Genomic DNA, 9617 nt, shown 5'->3' on the forward strand with positions numbered 1-9617 from the left:
TTTTTTTTTTTTTTTTTTTTTTTGGTGGAGCTCAAAAAAGTGTCAAGTTCTCCACCCAGGTTGATTCTACATAAAAAATAGAGATTGTTCATGGAGGCTCAACAGCCAGAAGATGGGAGAGAGGAGTATAGAGGGTGGAAGTAGAAAGGAGGATGGGGTAGAAGTGAGGGGAAGAGGGAGCAACTGGCTAAGTTACTAAGGGTGGTGAGAACTCACTGAAAATCCCAGTTCTGTGGTGGTATTCCCTGTGAGGTCCTGAGAATGTGTGAACAACACAGTCATGTGGTCTCCAACTACAGCAGGGGTGGTGAATGTTCCCCATTCTTGAGTAGAATGAAGCCTGTGTCAGCTTCAAACTTCTCAGCTTTAGGAATTAGTCATCCTTGCCCAGGCTCTTTATAAAATTTCTGCACTTGTTAGGTTATTGCTTCATTTAACTCATGCAGTAGACTTCAGAAACCATCGGAAACAGTCCTTTTGTTCTTAGTTATGTTGCCTTTGTAATTTTTCCAAGTGTTCCATTCTTTCTCTCTCTACTTCTGTCTTTCCTGGTCTCTCATATCTCCTTTCCTCCCTCCCTCCCTCTTTCTCTCTCTCATAAGCACACTTAGAGCTTTACCTTTGCTGTGAGGTTAATGTAAGGCAGAGGGTACGTTGCCAGCCACAGGCTAGAACTCTGTGCATGTGTGTGGGAAGGAAATATTTTGGCAGTGATCTAGCTAAGGAAGCCAATATATTTTACCATAAGTTACAGTAAATATTTACAAATTCAGTGGGTGTTCAGATTTTGAGTGAAAAGCGGTCTAATGTACCAATATTTGCTTTGAATATGTTCTCTTTTTTAAAGTAACCATGACTAATTCTCCTTTTCAAAGAGCACAGCAAGTTGGCTCTCAGTCTAGCAAAAAAATTTTTTTAATGTTTAGTATCCACATTTTGGTAGTAGTCATGCAGTTAGATAGCAGGAATAAGAAAACCATCCAATTACTAAATTGATAGTGTCAATTAATAAATGATACTACTAAGTGTCATTGATCACAGGTCTGCTGATTTTTACTCTGGCTTTTGCTAGGAAGGCAAAGAAACTATGCTTTGGGGTAGGATACAGCACACGGACTAAATCAAGGGAAGGCATTTGTTGAGTATTGACATGAAGTATTGAGATGTGAAAACAGGAGGACAAGGTTTACCTTGGAGAAACTTACATTATTAAAAAAGTACATCAACAATGCAAATTTAAGTAATCTTGAAAATCAAATGATACTTTAGAATAACAATAGAAGTAAGGCAGAGAAAGGAGCACTAACTGAAGGGTTAATTCACAAATGGAATGTTTGAGTTGTTTCAGAGATGCAAGAGATTATGTGGGAGTGGCAGGGAGAGAAAGTCTCCCTGGAGGAGACAGATTTCAGTGGGAAGGGGGCATTCCAGGCAGGTAGAAGGTCTCAGTGGAACTGGAGGAGTGGTAAAAGATCCCTGAGCACGGAAGTGAGGCCAGTAAGCCAGTGTGGCTGTAGTGAAGTTTCAGGTGAACGTTTAGTGCTACAAACAGCTGGGGGACTTGACTGCTGGCGAATAGAAGCTTCTATAAGCACCATGGAAGACCTGCTCCGCACACAAATCATGTCTGAATCCCCATTTTCACAGAGCTGTCTTGGGCCCCTTTGTCTTCCTGCTTTCCCCACCACCCCCTGGAACCAGGAGTCCTGCCCCATCATATAGGCCCGTCTTGCTGGCTCTATGTGTGACCAAGTTCAACTTGAATAGTTGGTGGGGCAGATGAGTGTATAAGGCCACTCCTCAAAGTGTGTTACTATTCCAGCTTTGTCAAAGTCAGTTTGGAAAATGGAGCGGTGACGTCCTCTTGCCTCAGGAAGTATAAGGACTCCTTGCGTGTTTACAGTGAAAACAGTGAGTTTCTTTTATTCCCTGTTCCCCCAGGACCACTGACCTGGCTCCTGAACCAGAGGCCTGAGAGGTAATGTAAAATTGGGAACTTGTTCAAAAGACCCATATTGAATAAAGATTCATTTTTACTCCTGAGCAAGGCATTCTGATAATGTTCTATTTATAAGAAAATGAAAAGTACAGACTTCGCAGTGGTGCCTTCAGAGCTAAGTAATTCTGGAGAGTAATTATAAAGCAGGAGAATGATTACACAAACTGCAGACTAAACATTCAGGTCCTGCGTGTGAGGCCAGGAGAGGTAATTAATAAGCAGCTACAGGGTGGAAGATTCCAGAAAAACATAGTTTGTCATCTGAAATTCAGTCTCGAATAGAAGAATATTAGTAAGATAGATGTAGATAGACCAAGTACTCTGGAGAGGAAGGGCATTCTCAAGTCACTTTTGGAAGGAGTCCCTGATGGGGTTTGGTTCTCTCTATTCTTTCATGAAACAGCTCTCCCTGTTACGGTTGGCGAGCGCGCAGATGAAGGATAGGTCACATGCGCCTGCTACAGCTGTGCAAGCAAGTTGTGTGCGGATTAGACACTTGTTAGCTGAGTGTCTGCTCTCTGTCTCTTTGCCTTCCAAAGGCACTTCCTGCCCAACCGAAGGACAACGGCGCCTGGCAGAAAGCCCTGCTGGGCTGCATCTGCTCTGAGGTTTGCAGACTGCAGTTGGCCCTGAGCATGGCCTGCTAATTTTCTGGGTCAGGTGTGATTGTGCTGCGCTGAACTTCAGCCGGGAGAGGACCCTTAGTCTTTTCTTACCCCTCTGTCCACAGATGTGCTCATTATTAGAAGGTATGACCGGAGTTCTTGCTTTCTTTCGGGTCTCAAGGCATTTCTAGCGATCTAGGAGTCTTTTTTTTCTCAGAGCAGATTTTTTAAAACCAATGAAACTTCCTTGATGGCCTCCAAATTCTTTTTTCCTGTGTTCTCTTTAGGCCCTTTCCTTGACAACTTCCTCATCTTTGCTGCTGATAGAAGCTTTACTGGCACCCTCTAACTGTCCAGTTTTATCTTTGATCAAAGTCTTCCTTCATTTTTCTATATCCCTCCTTCCTGAGTAATCTCTGCTTTCACTTCCTCAGAATATCTGTTTTCTCAGGGCTACTGCCAGAAGAAGCAAATACACTGACTAATTCTCACTAATAGTGAACGACTGGTACATTTGAGGCCAATAAAATGAATATTTTATTCTGTATAGACTATTTTATCTCTTTCCTTCTGCATGCATTATCCTGTTCATCTGTATGAAGAAGGTAATCTCACTACTTCAATGCTTCTAGGAAACTGAGACTCAGAACACTTAAGTAACCTACTTAAGTAAAAAGTCTGAGCTGGGCTTCAACCCAGATCTCTAGCTCCCAGAGGTCTTGCTCATTCCTTTGCACCTGCTGCTTGAACAGCAGGTGGAACTATACTTGAATAGTTGATTCTTCTCCCTCTTAAGGAGCCTACCAGGCTCATTTCTAAAAATCATGAGTTTGCTCAGGGGGATTCAGGGAGAACTTGGAACACTGTGCCACATTTGTAACCATATCTGCTCTCTACTTACGCCAATAGCCAGGTACATCCCAATAATCCAAGAAAAAAGCAATGAATTAAATCAACAAGGAATTCTGCCACTTCCTTCTCTCTCTCTCTCTCTCTCTCTTTTTTTTTTTTTGCCACTTCCTTTTTTTAAACTAGGATTTTCCAAAATAAAGCCCCAAGTTAACTTGCTTCAAGATAACCCATGCTACCTCTTGAATATCAAGGAGCTAGATAGCTTGGAGTTTCTCTCTCTCTCTCTTTTCTTTTTCTTTTTTCCCCCTAACTGGGTATAATGTTCCCAACTGTATTGGTTATAAAAGATAAATGACAAGTCCATGTCTGGTCATTTCAATTCATTCCCTTGTTGACGCATTTGGTTCTATCTGGTCTTCTGGATAAAAGATGTGTAGCACACTGGGCTGAGTTCCGCCCTTGAATGAGCTTTATTCTTTACTTTCTGTGAGACCAAAACCACATAACTAGTGAGTGGCAGATGAGGAAGTTTCCCGTGGGATAAGTCAAGTGGGGATGATTCACATCATTCAAGGGTGATGTCATAGTCCAGATCAAGTGAAACTTGCTTAGGCAAAAGGGGAATTCCTTGTCTCTCATAACCTAACCATGGGAGGACAGGAGTGTGGTCAGCCCTTAGGGCTAATTGGGATGAGCACTGCATCTTCATAAGCACCCAGGACCTCTGCTGATCTGTACTTGCTGGTTCCATTCTGTCTGACAAATGTTCTCCTGACAGCTGGACATAAGACCAGCAGAAGCAACCAACTTCACAGCCCCCAGCTCACAGTGTTCACCCTTGACAGTTGACACCGATGATTGCTGTTTCCAAGCACAGGGAGAGAATGGAGGGAGGGACCCTCTCCCACTGCCAAGAAAAGCTGCTCATAAAAGACACGTAGATTCCAAATAAACCATGCTGCAAACGGTCTATGGGAATCACAAGTTATAATAAAGCCTTATGCACTACAAAAATACAATGGAAATGACTTTCAAAAACTTCAACTTGCAGCATCTAAAATTCTATTTTATGTTAGTTAAGTGAAAATATGAAAGAATGGAAACATTTTAAATATATACAAAGCTGCACCAAGAGACATCAGTTATTTCATATATTTGGAGCCAGTGATATAACTTTTATGATTATCAGCTCCTTTAACTCTCATTTCAAAGATAATGACAGTTTTCAGTGGAAAATAAGTCTTAAGAAAACTTGAACAATAATGGTAAAGAGAAAGAATTCAAATAGCAAAACCCTTTTTCACTCATGACTTTCCCTCTACAATATACATACAGTGTAACTATAAAATAATGATACATTTAAAAATGGCAGGCACACTAGAACCATAAGCCAAGAAATTTAAAATGCAGTTATTTTGTTGGTATAATGTTAATAGCTAATATTTATGAATGCTTACCAAGCTCAGATAGCTATTTCTTGTCATTATCTGAATTAGTTCTCAAAAAAGTGTCTGGCAGACTAAAGCCTGTGGAACAAACCCAGCCCAGTGCCTGTTTTTACGCAGAGTTTTATTAAAATACAGCAATGCTCATACTGCAGAAATGAGTGGTTGTGAGAAAGACTGTATGGGCTGTGAACCCTAAAGAATTTATCATTGGCCCTCCGGAAGAAGTTAGCTGATCCTTGCAAAGAATTCCTATAAACTATATGCTATTACCCATGCTTTGCCTTAAAATCACAGACTGGTAGTTGTAAGGATAGTGATTCAAACCAAGTCTGTCAGAATATGAAGTCTATAATCTTTTTAGATCATTTCACAGCAAAAAATAAACCCTCAGGTTCTATGATCAGGCTTTTTGGTTCAAATCAGAGTCCACCACTTAGTAAGTGTACACTGGACATTCTTCTTAATTGTTCTTTGTCTTAGATAACTTCATAACTCTTATGGGCTGCTCATTCTTAACATAAATATGGAATTTATACCTTGTATTTTCTGTCCCAGTCTCTGCAAGGCACCCCAGGGAACCCTATGCTTTGGAGTGCCCTTGGGAGCAGCTAGGGTAGCAATGCTATGTAGGTGAGGTGCTTCAAACTGGGACCTACAGTAGCCTTGTGAGCCCTGGTCTCTGTTACTCTTCACTGAGGGTGTTCTTTGATCAGTACTCCCCATTGCTCATATAAGGTTGACCAGATGCCTGAAGGAGCTCCAAGACTCTTCTGCAGGATCATAAAGGAGCTCCTAGCCTGGGCCCAAATTCTAGGAGGATGGCCTGATAAACTATCGTTCCTGAGAGCAATCCGGTCTTTCTTAAGATGGTGTGAGATTGAACGACCATCAAAATGTAGATGCACTGATTTTGTTGCCTCTCATTTAGATAAGACCCACAAATTCAGAGCTCTGGGGTGCCTTACAGGCTACTGCCAAGCTCTGGACTTGAGTCACACCAAGGTCTACAGGTCATTTCTCACACTTCCATTTTCTGATCTATACAAGTTTCAAGTTATAGTGCCACAGAGCGGTGAAGTGGTGTCACGCATCCTTTCTCATCACTGCACCAGGATGGCCCAACTTCTTCCCCAAGCAGTCCTCCAGGTGGCTCTGTCGCTGTCCTTGGAGAGCTTAGAGATTGCAGCTCTGCAGACTCTGACTGATGCTCTCTGGCCTCCGGATCAGGGTGTTGACATTGAAGTTCTCACGCTTAAACTGGGTTGGTGGGAGATGGGTGTTCCTTACACAAATGAAAATACTAGTCTTTTCCACTCATGCCGCCTCCCCATCCTACCCCACTGGGGGTGGTGTGTGGAAGGCAGGGCTTGAAAAGCCATGGAAGGCTGTCTGTGTTTAAAAGAATCACATTCCAGGGATGCAACAATTACCCTAAGGAGTTCAAGAGCAGACATGATGGGAAAGTGCTGTGCTGTTTATGCTACACCATTCCCAAAGCAAATCTAACATAATCAGAAAAGGAATTAATGTTCACATTTCCCGGAATGGTGTGGGAAAGACTTGCCTTGGTGTCATTATCCGTGAAGTACAGTAACTACTCTTGAGGGTGCCATTGGAATCTGGGACTCAAAGGTGGCAGGATGGACGAGACAGCCTCATGAGGGATGATGAAGTAGAGAGCACTAGGCAAATGCAGAAGCAAGGCCACCCACGCTGGTTCAGTACAGATGAATTCTGGAGAGTGTGGGGAGTAACAACAGTGTTGTCCTTTTCTCACAGCAAGGCATGTGACATTAGCACACCTAACCCTAAACAATGCCAAGAGCTGGTTCTGGAACCTGCACAGAAAGCAAGGGTGCTTCGACATGGTATGGCGGTCACCTGTACCGATGTGACGGGAGACAAATATGAAAACACCTCTCCTTTCCCCGGTATTCTAAAACCTTATTTGAAAAACTTAAGACCTGACATGATAGGCCCAGGAATTTGGCAAACTTTTAAATATCAAATTAAAAAATCTGGACAGGGACTTGGAAAAAAAATTGCCAGGGATTTACACCATAGGGATGGCCATGGTTGGTGCCACCTTTTTCTTCTCGATGTTACTCTTGCTTTCAGTTGCTACCCTTTCTCCATCTCTTCAGTCATCTGCCTGTCTTAAGCTATCAGTCATTCTCATCCTTTTTCTTTTTCTGTTTTCAGACATGCACACAGACGTGTGCGTGCGCACACACGCACACACACACACGCCACCTCATATGTCTACAAAAACCAATGAACATCTCGTTTTAACATAAAGGTAGCATGTTTATATCGAATTTGTTCCTTGTTTTGTGAAACTCATGAAATAGGGGCCACATGTTTGATATAAGAAAGGGAAGCTGGGCTTTCTTGCCTTCTTGTTTCCAGACAATCATTTCACAGTGTGCTGCCAATGCCTTAATGCCCAGGATGCCACAAGCAGAAATTTTTCTAGAAGCCTTCTGTGCCTGAGTGCCTGTGTCTTGAACTTGGCTCTTTCCATCTTTAGTTGCCTGTGGATCAAGTGTCCCGTGGCATGTGACAGCTGCAGTGTAGGATGAGAGAACTGAATGCAGTGTGTGATTTGTGGCTAAGGGTATACGTTTTGACTAAAGCTATTGAACTAGAATTGCACTTTATATCATTTAAAATATCTAGGTAGCCTGAGATTCAATGTTTGCTTCACACTAGACATTACTACATGTTGTTACTCATTGTCATAACAGGTACTTTATATCTCTTTATTCCCGACACTGTTTGGCTGTCCTAAAAGTAGCCAATGACACCAATTAGGATGCAAAACTAGTTGCTGCTGTCCTAACTTCCTGTCCTGTTCTGTGTTCGTACAGAACAGGGCAGGGACTCTGAGACAGATTTGCTTTAGTGCATTTCGAATGTATGAAAAAGGTGACAGGTTTTTGTTTTCATTTTTGCCAACTAGTACATTAGTGTCTCTGAAGTGGCAGATTAAAAATGTCTTTAAAAGCACTAATGCTGATTAAAAATGTTTGTTTAGGCTTTTTCAAGACTTACGTGCTTACAGGATCCAAATCACATTTTTGTTCTCTAAGCCAACAACATTTTAAAAGCTTGCTCTTATTGTAGTGAATGATAATAGTTTCCTGTAAGACAATTATCTTTTATAAGGCAAATAATTAAAAGCCAAAAATATAGAAAAGCAATCTAGATCCACAGAAACATGTGCAGTATATATTTAGAAAAGGATTTAGTCTACTCATCTGTATCTTTTCATTATATTGAAGAAAGACATTGCTTTTCTCTTTCCCCCAGAAATTCTTTTTCAAAAATTTTAGGGTATTTCTTTTACTCAGTAGAGACTCAAAAGAAACTATTTTTTGGTGGGTTAATAAAAACATTCTTCTGAGCTGGGTTTATTAGCACGTCTGTAATTCCAGCATTCTGGTAGGCTGAGGCAGGAGGATAGAAAGTGCAAGCTTATTTTGGACAACTTGATGATTTAGCCAGACTGTCTCAAAATAAAAAAATAAAAGAGGACTGGAGATATAGCTCAGTGCAAAGGCCCTGGGTTCAATTCCCAGTACTGAAAATAACACCCACAACAATAGCAAAAACAGCAACATTAATGTTAGCAGTTACTTTTCATCCATTTATTCATCCTTTCATCCTTTCCTTCATTCCCCGATAAATCTGGTGCTGGGCTTGAAGTCATGCTGAGGAAGATGCCCCTCATCAGGAGGATGGATTTGACCCTGGTACCATGAGAAGGGGCCTGAAAGAGAGAAGTACTGGAGACTGGGGATTCCAGCACAAGCTTCATAAGGAAGTGATGCTTCTGACAAGGGTCACTGTGCTGGGGAATGAAAAGTTTGGAGTTTGGGGAGTTCAGCAGCAGCCTGTGGATCAGAGCTGAGTGTGGGACCAGTGGTGTGAATGAGGCTGGATGCTACCTGGAATCCATTGTTAGGGAATAAACCGTGTTAATGTATGCTGTGACGCCGCCATCACAGGCTGCATTTTCCTGGTGCTTCTTGGCTCTTAGAATGACTTCATGCTCTTATCTTTACTTTCCCTCCCACCAAGGCCACAGTGAGACAGAGAAGTTGAAACCTGTTTCTGCAGAGCTGGACCCATAAAAGATAGCCTGGTGTGTGATAGGTTAAAAGTAGCCCACTCCTCATGAATAAGCAATAGCCAAGCCCAAAACCAATAAAAGGATCTTCTCTCTCTCTCTCTCTCTCTCTCTCTCTCTCTCTCCCTCTCTCTCTTCCCACCCCTTAAATAAAATCTCCAGTCGGACCTCTCGGTGTGTGTGGCCTAGTTGTTGAGCATCACTGTTACCTTTCACCCAGAGTGAAAGGGTCCTGAGGGCCATTTTGTCTCTTAGCTATGCAGACCTGGTGAAGATTGTAGTTGGGGAAATGGCCCAGTGTCAGCACTGTTGAAATCAGAGCTTCTTAAGGATAGTAGGAGCAGGAATGAGGACTAAAAGCAAGACCTTCCATGAGATTATAGACAAATCTATCATGGAATAGAATAAATAAAATGATTAATGTGTAAGTAGTCATAGCGCTTCTCAGGAATCTCTAGGAAAATTTGGGCAGAACTATGGATTATGAATTGGATTCCCTTTAGAGTTCAAGTAAAGCTACAAGTATTAAAATTTCTTTAATTATTGTTTGCTGTTATATTATGGTTCGTGTACTTGTTTTT

Source organism: Fukomys damarensis, unplaced genomic scaffold, assembly GCF_012274545.1.
Source record: "Fukomys damarensis isolate Sample0158 unplaced genomic scaffold, DMR_v1.0_HiC HiC_scaffold_2, whole genome shotgun sequence".
Lineage (NCBI taxonomy): Eukaryota > Metazoa > Chordata > Mammalia > Rodentia > Bathyergidae > Fukomys > Fukomys damarensis.